Consider the following 12,232-nt stretch of genomic DNA (forward strand, 5'->3'; position numbering starts at 1 on the left):
CAGTTTTCGAAAAGGTAAAATTGTTCATTTATGCATTAATGCAAGGAGAGTCAAAATTTTTAAATTATTGAAATATGAAACTATTTAGATTTTTTTATATATATTACCATGTGAAACGTGAACAATTTTTTTTTCTAAAAAAAATAAGTTTTCGCGGGGAAAAGCGCCTTTTAAGATTGAAAAAAAAAGTTAATATATAATAAATGATTAATTTTTTCAATAATTAGGACTTTCATTGGAATTTTTTTATTAGAAATTTTCAGACTTTGTTTTTTTGAATAACGTCTTTATAGTTCAGACAAAATGACCATAACTGAAAGTGTATCGTAATAATGATGTTGTTATTTTACTTGGGGGTTGAAGTGTAAGTTGTTTTTGACTATTACGACTTTGTAATGTCTTTATGAGTTCATCGTTGTTTAAAAACTATATGAAAAGAGTTCGTTTTTTTATTTGCAATCATGTAAATTGAAATTCTAATAAAGATATTAAATTAACTATGACTACTTCAAAAAACACAAGACTCTCTATGGAAACACAAGACTTTCAAAGTTATCAACTTATTTAGGCGGAAGTAAGGATCTTATTCTGTCAGAAGAGCCAACTTTAAGAGATATTTCGTAAAAAGGTCTGCTTATCCAAGAAGCTTTACTCCGAGAAGAAGATGTTAACAGGTAATAATCAAGAAACTCAAAATTTATGAAACAAATTATACATTTAGCATTATATTTAATATTTTTGTTTTTAGAAGGAATATTTCAGTGTGAGACCTTTCTCGACTACTAGCTGGTATTGTTCTTCAGCAGTGGATGAAAGCAAATGCTCTTTTTAAACCTCCAGTGGTTATTGGAAAAAAAACTTTAATGGAGAAAATTGAATTTTCCTGGAACAAGATCAAAGATATAGCACATGGGAAAGCTTCTAAGACACACGTGTCTTCTTGGGAATCAAAACTGGATCAATTGCTAGATATGACATGTTGCAAGTGTGAAATTATGTTATGAAAGAGTTCTGTTTGAAAAATTATTCTTGCGTTGATCAAGTACATATTAAGTGTACTTGTGTGAAAGAGAAAAAAATTCCCAAGGTTGAACTTTCATGGCTTAATGCCCAAAGGAAAAAAAAAGGATCTATTTCAAAATACCAGATGGGTTTCAATGACATTAAAGAGACCACCAGACAGATTTTGCGAGAAAAGAAAAAAATGAAGAGGAAGTCTGGAGTAGAAAAAAATCAGAAATGGAAAAAAAAAAAAAGGTAGAAATTGACGACGTTTTTGAATGTTTAATTAAGGATCATTCAGATTTAAAAAAAAAAAAATTTTCATAAGATCCGCTTCAAAACTAGATTTGGAAAAAAAACTATATGTCAATTACTCATACTGCAGAAGTTTCAATAAGATATGATATTTCACCAGCAGCAACATCAGCTATTGTTACATCCTTTCTTCTTGACCTTATTGAGGCGCCTGATATGTCTTATTTAGCTGTTGATACTATGAAAGTAAGAAGAGCAAGGGAAGAAATAATGGAGAGAGTAATAATGTCTGAAGAAAAATTAACCGACGAAGAACCTGTTAGAAGTTTGTTTATTGATGGAAGGAAGGACTCAACAGAATCCTCTAACAAATAAATTTCACATGAGGACTATAAAAGAAGAACATTTAACTGTGACTTGTGAGCCTGATAGAAGATACCTTACTCATTACACACCACCTAAAGCTATACCACCAAGCAAACCAGCCAAAGAAGCTGCATTTGCTCTTTACAATTGGATGGTTCCAAGGGCAATCCATGAGTCCTTAGATGTCGTAGGTGGAGATTCTACAAACTCCATGACAGGTTTAGGAAAAGATGGAGGTTTGCTGTCAAATCTGGAACAATTAGTAGGGAGAAAATTATTCTGCTCTATTTGTATGCTCCATTGTAATGACTTACCATTGAGGCACATAATTGTTGAACCAATTATGTTGTTGAACATAATTGGTTCAACAATGGCCCAACTAATTCAAAGGATGGTTTTACTGGCCCTATTGGAAAAGCTTTATCTAAAGTCAATAGCATAAAAAGACTTGAAACGTTTGAACCTATAGAACAGCTGGAACCTTTAATTGAAATTCCTGAAAAAGTTCTCAAAACAATGTCAACAGATGCAGCTCTCTGTTATAAGTTGGTACAATGTTTGTCCACTGGCAAGAGGGACATAAATCTTTCTAAAGCAAAGTGTGGAAATATTTACCACAGCAGATGGCTTACCACAGCAGAAGCTTTCATTTCCTCTATATGAGTGATCACACTTTTACTGGTGACGTTCCTCGAAAGTTTCATTTAATCGTTAAGTGGGGAGCTCAAGTATATTTCCACATGTAGTATGAAATCAAAGTAAAACACAGTATTGTAGATGGCCCAGGTCACTTAGTAACACTGTTGCGACTGCTGAAAAAACAAGATAATGAAGTTCAAAATATTGCCACAAAATACATTCAAAATGGAGCCTATTTTGCCCACTCGGAATCCCTTATTTTAACGCTTTTGTCTAGCTCAGATGAAGAATCGAGGAAGTTTGCCATTAAAATATTTAAAGATATAAGGAAAACCTCGCAGTTCGGAGACACAGCTAAAAGGTCACAAAAAAAGGTTTTTCTCAATACAGAAGCTTTGTCTACCAAAGAGCTAATAGATTGGGAGAAAGAAAAAATATCAGAACCAGTGTTTACATACCAAATCTGTACATACGATCTTGACAAATATCTGGTCACTCGTTTTGAAGCTCCGTACTTTCCTCTTCACACGTAATCATGTGAAAGGGTAAAAAAAGTTACAGAAGCAGCACTTTCCGTTTGTGGTTTTGAAAAAAGAGACGGGCTTGTGAGAGCACAATGAATAACAGAAAAACTTTGCCCCAGCAAAAATCAAAAAAAAATTTTAGTAACCTTTTTTTAACTAAATTGTAACAAAAAAAATTTATATATATAATTTTTAACTTAACTATCTCAAACTAAATTTACATTTATCGAATTTTCCGAGCCCCACAAAATAGGGGGGGGGGGTGAAAACTCTGTATGGTCATAACTTTTGGAATTTATAATGCTCCAGACTCAAATGACCTTTACTATTTTTACTCTATGTGAACGATATCTATGATAGCGATATTTAACTTCAACGATATCTATTTAACTTCAAACATTCTTAATTTTACTCTTTTTGCTGATGATACGAATATTTTCTTCACTCACTCAAATAAAAAAACAATATTTTCTACAGTTAATCACGAGCTGCAAAACTTAAATGAGTGGTTCAAAGTTAATAAATTTTCTTTAAACATCCTCAAAACCAAATATGTTTTATTTCACAAACCATCTAACTCTGTTAATTTACCACTTCAACTTCCCCAGCTTATGATCAACAACATTCAATGAAAATCATAGGAATAATTTTTCAAGAAAATCTTAGTTGGAAGAATCATATTTTGCACATCGAAAATAAAATCTCCAAGTCAATCGGCATCATGCATAAAATAAAACACCTTCTAAATAAAATTTGCTTAAAAAATATATATTATTCGTTAATTCACAGTTATATCAACTATTGCAATATTGTTTTGGCAAGCACATACTCTTCAGTACTAAAAAAAATATACGTTAAACAAAAGCAAGCGTGTCAAATAGTATGCAATGCTAACAGATATACCCACGCCAAACCATTATTCAGGGAAATTGGAGCTCTAAATATTTATGAACTGAACCTCCTCCAAAGTTTATTATTTATATTTCAATCGCAAAACAACTTGCTGCCAAAATACTTTGAAAATCAATTTTCCACCATTGATCACAAATACCCAACAAAGTACTCTTTTCAAAACTTTAGAGTTCCGAAGACTTTACTTAAAATAACTGACTTCTCTATCTTATCACGAGGACCACGGTTATGGAATTCGATCCTTAAAGAGGAAATAAAAAACATGAAGTCATCAAATATCTTTAAAGCAGCAGTCAAACAGCACATATTTAACTTAAGTGACGTCAACATACTCTCCTATTTTTAAAGATCAAATTAATAATAACTAACTAAAACGAATTTATCCCTTTTGAATGACGACAAACGATGATTATATTAGAATACAAATAGTTTTTTTTCTTTCTATACTCATCTATCAGATCGTTACGTAAAAGGCTTTGTTTTTGGTTTATTTCTACTTTTGAATTTTTAATGTCACGTTAATCTCACGCTAAACTTATTGCAAAGTTACAAATGAAAGGGGCCTTACGATAAGACTGCAGTCTTCTACTTCCTTCTGTCATTATTTTAATTTTTTTTATCTTATTTATAAATGTATACATATAAATATACTTGTATTTATAAATGTATTAAAGTTAAATTGTATGTAAAATAAATAGTGACGAAATAAATTACAAAAAAAAAAAAATATTTTACTACGAAATTTAAAATCTTTCGATAAATTTAAATTTAGTTTAAGAAAGTTAAGTTAAAAATTTTACTACATCAGTACCCTAACGTTTGGGCAGAAGGTCAAACGTTTTAGAGCTTTTTTGTTTCCGGGCATCCCAAATTTTTGCAAGTCCTCTTCATTTGGCATAAGTATGAGCATACTTAAGTTTGGAGTTTGCACAATGTGCGTAAGTAATATATATATATATATATATATATATATATATATATATATATATATATATATATATATATATATATATATATATATATATATATATAATACCAATAGGTGTAACCATATAGTCGTGATCATGACATTTCCACTAAATAAGATTTAAAATAAGCAATAAAACTAATATTTTAATATATGTGTATCTTTGGTCGCGTAATGTCTTGACAGCTTTTAGCCACACAATACCTGGAGAATTTATGCTAACTTTCACGCTGTAGTTGCATCACTATGCCAAAACGTTTGCCACAAAAGCTTAGTTTAAAAAACAATGCTGAAGAAATTTTTTTAAACATTTTGAATAAAAGGGTTAAAATAATAGTTTCAAAAAAGTTCAAAAAAATGTGTAAACAAAGAAAAAAAGTTGAATTAATTTCCTGCTCTCTAGGCCGGTATAGCGTTTTAATTTACTGCCGTTAATATTTTACTGCGCGGCAAAATTCCAACGTTAAAATTTTATTGCACAGCAAAATTCCAACGTTAAAATTTTACTGCGCAGTATGATTTTTTAAACGTTGGAGTTTTACTGCTATCGTTATTATTTTACTCACTTATTTAATATTTAGTTTTCGGCGTTTATTTTTTGGGCGTTTTCAAGATGTACAAAAATATTAACTTTTCTGATATCAGGAAATATTTGAATGACAAAAAGTTTCCTGAAGATGTAAATAAGAGAGGAAAAAAGGCAAACTTTAAAAGGCAATTTAAAAACTTTGCAATTATAGACAACAAATTGATGTATTGCAAAAAAATATTGGCATGGTGAGAAAAACTTTTGAACTAATTCAAAATTTCAAAACTAACATTAGCCAGTTACCTTGGCATTAATGCTGTTAGAAAGCAGATATCTTCAAGATTTTTTTGGCATTTAATAGTGGGAGATATCACAAAGCATATAAATCAATGTGAGCGTTGTCAGACAACCTCCAACAGAAAAGTCTCTCCTGCTTTAAAATCTGTTAAAGTGTAACAACAAGTAATGAAGCGAGTTGGTGTGGGTTTAATTCAATTACCTGAATCAAATGGATTCAAATTTGTGATTGTTTTTATTGATTATTTTTCTAAATGGACTGAAGCTGAACCTCTAAGCAACAAAACAGCAGTATCAGTAGCATCTTTTCTCTATAAGATTATATGCAGACATGGTTGTTTTAAAATAAAAATCAATGACCAAGGTCGGGAGTTTGTAAACTCTGTATCCATTGCATTACATGATATGACAGGTACTCAGCAGCATGTTACCTCGGGTTACCATCCACAAGCCAATGGTCTTGTAGAGAGACAGAACCAAACAATTAAGAAAGCAATCATTAAGGTCTTAGATGAAAATTTTCAAAATTGGATGTCAGTTTTAGATGGAATCCTTTTTGCGCTGCGTGTTAAAGTGCAAGAATCAATGGGGTACTCGCCATTTTTCCTTATGTATAACCAACATCCCTGCCTTCCTATCGATGTAAAATACATAGATATTTCACACTTATCCCACTTTCAAATATAAACTGAAAAATTTCATTTTATCTATTGATGACGTAGTCAAATACTTCTAATTGATACTTTGTAATCTTTGTTTAGAACTTTTATTTTATTGTAAAATACGCTTTATGAAACGTTTTAATTTTTTTTTTTATCTTATATATAAATGATATAGGTTCTGTATATAGTAACGTCAGATTTATTTACACGAAATTTTATTTTATTTATATAGTTTTATTTACACTGTTTATTGAAATTTTTTTATTCATTTTTGCTCTGCAGTAAAATGTCTAAAGCTGTAAAAGGTTCTGATGATAAGATCATTATGATCTTCTTTCAGATGCCTTGTTTGTAAAATACGACAAATGTAAACGAGCAAAAAAAAAAAAAAAAAAAAAAAGATAGACTCAATGATGGTGAATATAATCCTGTATATGATAAAGAGGTTTTACAAAGAGCTTTAGAAATGAAAAGAGGAGTTGAAGAAAAAGCCATGAACAATATCGTTTGTTCACAAAAGAAACAACAAAATTACTATGACAGAAAGCATGCAACAGCATCAAAGTATTGTGTTGGTCAGAAAGTACTTTTAAGAAATCTTAAAAGAGATGATAGGAAAGGTGCATCTCTTTTAAGAAATCTTCTCTTTTAAGAAAGCATCTCTTTTTAGAAATCTTAAAAGAGATGATAGAAAAGGTGCAAAAATGACTTTCTCCATATGAGATTCTTGATATTTTATCAAATTCTACATGCTTATTAAGTAACAGTAAAGGGAATAACACATTGCAAAAAAAAAAAAAAAATCTCTACATCATCTTAAACCATTTATTGAAAATGAAAGTAATTCAAAAATGTCTGAATTATCTTCAGAATGTGGTGGTAAAGATGAATTACAACCCCACCTCAACCTAATGAAACATCCCTCCAAAGATATTCGCCAAAAAATTGCTGAAAAACTTGCTCCCAAAATACTTGTTATGCCAGATCTTATTGATAGAAAAGAAAATGGTGTATCTTTGAAAATGCATGCATGAAAAGCTGATGGAAATAGTTTTTTTCGAGCAATTTCGTTTGCGATCTGGTTGTGAAACACATGACAACAGAACCTTGCTCCAAAAGTTTCGTAGGAAGATAAATTGAAGTACCCTTAGTTATATAAAACATGTATATTTTTACCCGCCCCTCCCACAAACTTTAACATTTCTTCTTTACTTGATGACAGTAAAAAAATAACAAGCGCAGTAAATTTTTACGTTGTAATTTTATTGCGCAGTAAATTTTTAACGTTGTCATTTTACTGCGCAGTAAATTTTTAACGTTGTCATTTTACTGCGCAGTAAATTTTTAACGTTGTCATTTTACTGCGCAGTAAATTTTTAACGTTGTCATTTTACTGCGCAGTAAATTTTTAACGTTGTCATTTTACTGCGCAGTAAATTTTTAACGTTGTCATTTTACTGCGCAGTAAATTTTTAACGTTGTCATTTTACTGCGCAGTAAATTTTTAACGTTGTCATTTTACTGCGCAGTAAATTTTTAACGTTGTCATTTTACTGCGCAGTAAATTTTTAACGTTGTCATTTTACTGCGCAGTAAATTTTTAACGTTGTCATTTTACTGCGCAGTAAAATTACAACGTTAAAAATTTACTGCGCAGTAAAATTTTAAAGGAGTAAAATATTAATTTATTAAAGGAGTAAAATATCAATTTATCTTCCTATGAAACTTTTATTAACATCACACCGGGTGAATAAAAAAAAGCAATTGCTTTTATTCAGTAATTGGAGTTGATTAACTAAAAGGACTTAAAGAGTTTTGCTCAAAATATTATCCACGTTAAGCTGAACAATTACTTAGCGTTTTTGGAGTAAATTGCTTAGCTTTACTTACGTGAATTAAAATTTGAGCGAGCTTGCTAAAATTTTTGTTCACGTGAAGCTGAACGATAACTCCAAAATTCGCTGAGTAAAAACAATTGTTTTTTTTTTATTCACCCGGCTTATGAGGCCGGGAGAACAATAGATATGTTATTTTTATCATATTGCGATTGTAAAAACTTGAATTAATTCAAAACTAAATTTTTTTAGAACTGCTAAACTATAAATAAAACAAATAGCAAAAACTATGCAATACTTTAATGTGTCTGTGTCTAAGATCAAAGAAAGGACACAGCAACATATTCACTCCGGTAGATAGAAAAATACATTAGCGAAAAAACCAAAGATTTCTCGTCACACTTCCCACACGTTACGGAAAAAAGCCAGGCAAAAAATCGTCTACTCTTTGTACAACAATAAGAAAATAATTACATATTTATTATATAACTTCGCTATTAACACAATTATTAAAAATATTTGTTTATAAGCCAGAAAAAGTATAGGTGTACCGGATATTTTTGCCGGATATACCGCATAATGAACTTTTCTCAAGTTCTATAAATGTTTATGAAGTAAAAACAAGTTTTGCCATTCTACATTAAATAGTGTTCAAGATTTAAAAAAATAAAATTAATAAAAAAAACTGGTATAACACTGGTATATGCGTTAATAATGTATAAAGAAAAATCGTTTTTATAATATTTTCTATACTTCATCAGCACATATACCATGTCATACAGTTTTTCACTGATTTTTTAAAGTAAGATCTTGAATACTATTTATTGTAGACTGGCAAGACTTGTTTTTTCTTCATAAACACTTATAGAAATTTAGAAAAGTTCACTATCCGGCACATCCAGCAAAAATATCCGGTACACCTCTAAGAAAAAGTATCTACAATGTAAAAAGTAATAACTGTTAAACTTCTATTGTCAGAAATTTATAAGGAAACTTATAATTTTAAATTATAAACTATATGGTTATTTAACTATAATTATATAGTTTATAATTATCTCTATAATTCTCAAATCCTTCCTTGTATGGAATACTCATGCCATATCTGGGGCGGATCTTCCAATGATGCCCCATTATTATTATTACTTTTATATCTTCTTTTAAACAAGATGCAAAAATGCATTGTAAACATAGTTGGACCTGCTCTTGCAGCCAACCTCCAACCTCCCTCAGTTTTTCGTAATTTGCTTCCTTCTTCTTGCTTTCCTGATTCATACAATTTGCAATCTTTTAAGCTGTCTGTCAATCGTTATCTCCCCCTACAATCTTCATCTTTTCTCTTCCAGTAACTTCCAACTCTAATTGTGGTTGCTTGCAGCCTTGTTGGAAGCGATGCATCCTGTACATGCAAGGTGAGAAATCTTTTAACCTCGTTTGTGTTCTGTCCACTTTTCTAGATATATAAGTCAAATACATCTAGGAAACAAACAAATCACGCTAAATTATTGTTGTTTTTCTCTCGCAGGCAGAATGTTTTCCATACATATGAACAGCCCCTTAGAACAACATTACATATTCGTTTTGCAAGTTTAAAGTTGCAATAGGAATATATAAGAATATTTCTATAACTTTCTCTATAATTCTATTCTATTTTTATGTTTTTTCATAATTTTACAAACTTTGAAGGAATTTTACAAATTTAAAACGTGGACATATAATTTCTCTATAATGGTTTTCTTCAGATATGTCAAAATCGCAATGATTAGCTTTTCCGGTAATAACAAATGTTTTAAAAGTAAACTGAAGTTTACTTTTAAAACATTTGTTATTACCGGAAAAGCGATGCAATCCTGGTGCAATCCTGCGATTGTTAAAAACCATTTAACAATCGCAGGATTGCACCAGCAGTAACAAAATCATATGAAAAAAACAACGATAATAAGATGTATTAAAGTTAAAAATTAAAAATTGTTTATATAAGTAACGTCTAAATAACTTTTTATGAATTACTTTGGCAAATAATTTTCATTTATAACTTTATAGTATATAAGTATATTGTTATAAGTAACTTTTTTGTGTTAATTACTTATGTTAATTACTTTTATTCGTAAAAATAAATTACTTTTACTGCGCATTTTTAAAGTTAACTTTATATATAAATAAATTTTAGATGCAATGTAGTATTATTATTACTTTTTAATAATCTTATTTTAATTGTAAATATATTTAATATTTTACATTTGAAAATACCTTACTTTTTTACTTCAAAATAACTAAATGAATTTGTAAATGAATGTGCAAATTAGACTTTTCGAAATTCATTTTTTTTTTTTCCAAAAAATTCTTTTAATCGAAAACCTTTTTTTTTTTTAATAACTAATTTAATTTATCGAAGTTCTTTTTTTTTCGAAATTTAATTATCTTTGTGAAACTTTTTTTTTTTTTCCAAAAATAAATTCAATTCTTTTTTAATTTAAATTCAAAACTTTTTTAACTTTTCGAAAATCAACTTCAATTTCGAAATTAATTTAGTATATCGAAATTACTTTTTTTTATTCGAAATTAATATGACTTTTCAAAATATAAGTTTTCGAAATTATTTTGGCTATTTGATAGTTTTTCTAAAGTTTTTACAAAATCCGAAAAAAAATTTTTTTATCGATATCGATTTATTCGAAAATTTTCTAAAATAACGTTTTCGAAAATGAACCCTAGTTTTTAATATGATTTTCTGATGATAAATCAATAATTAATTTATTCTTATGTCAGATTAAGTTTTCTCATCAGAATCAGAATAAGTTTCATCTATATTTGTTATTGAGTCATTTTCATTTTCTTGCTCCCAAGTAGAACCGTTTTTGTTATTTTTTTTATAAAACTTTAACTACGGCTAGTTGAGTATCGTGTGCTATATATATAATTGATGTTTAATTAGTGAATGTTGTCAAAATTGTTTAATTACTGCAGCTCTAAGAGTAGTACTGACAACCTTTAAATTAAGGTTAAATAAGGCTAATTTAGACTAAAGTTCTAAACATCTCAGTGCAGGCATTTTTCCGTTTATTCAAAAAAGCCAAGATTATAAAACTTACCATTTGCATGAACGTTAACATTTATATACGACTGATTCCTCAGTGATTTCCGCACGTTTAATGTTAAAACCGGTATTGCAGGACCTAATTTACAATGTCTTACATAGTTGCTGTTTCCCACGATCCAGCCAAATTAAAAGTTTTAACTTACTTTATTATATATTATAATATGTTATTATATTATTATTTTTAAATAGCATTTAAAAAGAAAAAGCACGACGTATAACTTTGTATAACAAACCAAAACAGTTGCCCACTTTTAAGCTGTTAAAAAAAACTTTAGAAATTTTTATTTTATTTTTTTGAAAAATAATTTAATTAACTGTTTTCTTTGTATAGTAAAAAGGAAGCGATGTTCCAAAAGTTACGTTTTTTCCTAATTCTATTGTAGTGTTAGGATTTAAAAAGTTCTAACACTACTACAGTGTATGATGAAATGGGTAATTTTTTTTTTAATGTTAATTCACCTCCCCAAGGCCATGAAGGCCACTACAGACGAGGAGGCTACTTAATTGTAGTTATAACCCTCTCTCAACTCTATAACTCCAAAACACGAGCCTTGATAAATAAGTTGAGCGCGGTACTACCAGGGACGTGGTGGAGATTGAACTCGAAACCTCTCGCGTATGAAGCGAGCGCTCTACCACTACACTACTACCGCATAAATAGAAAGGTTCTATGGAATTTTTGGCACTTTCTGATGAAAGACTCTGAAGGTAAATGCAGTTTGTCAACTAACCCCTTCTGCCAACTAGCCACGATCTCCCCCAATATTTCCACCCTGCCAAAATGACTGGGTTGTAAATATTACATGTTCATAACTTTTAACAATGAAGGGTTATCAAATAAAATTTAAAACTTGATAGTGGATTTAAGTTTAGTAACAGACAATAGTAATAAATATTTTTTTAACTCATTGCCCTCAAATTTGTGGAAGACACAGCGAACATTTTGGAATAAATATTCTTGGCGTGACAGGACAGTAGGAAAGTGTGGTACATTTTTTAAATTTAACTTTAGGCAAAGGTCTTTAAATAAAAAATTAAACTTTACCTGTCTCTAATTCTGCTTTTATATGTACAAATAAATTTTTTTTTTCATTTTTAATAAAATATTTTTTTTAGATATTAAATGAGGTCAGTCGAAAAAAATAAA

This window comes from Hydra vulgaris, chromosome 12 (assembly GCF_038396675.1).
Source record: "Hydra vulgaris chromosome 12, alternate assembly HydraT2T_AEP".
Taxonomy (NCBI): domain Eukaryota; kingdom Metazoa; phylum Cnidaria; class Hydrozoa; order Anthoathecata; family Hydridae; genus Hydra; species Hydra vulgaris.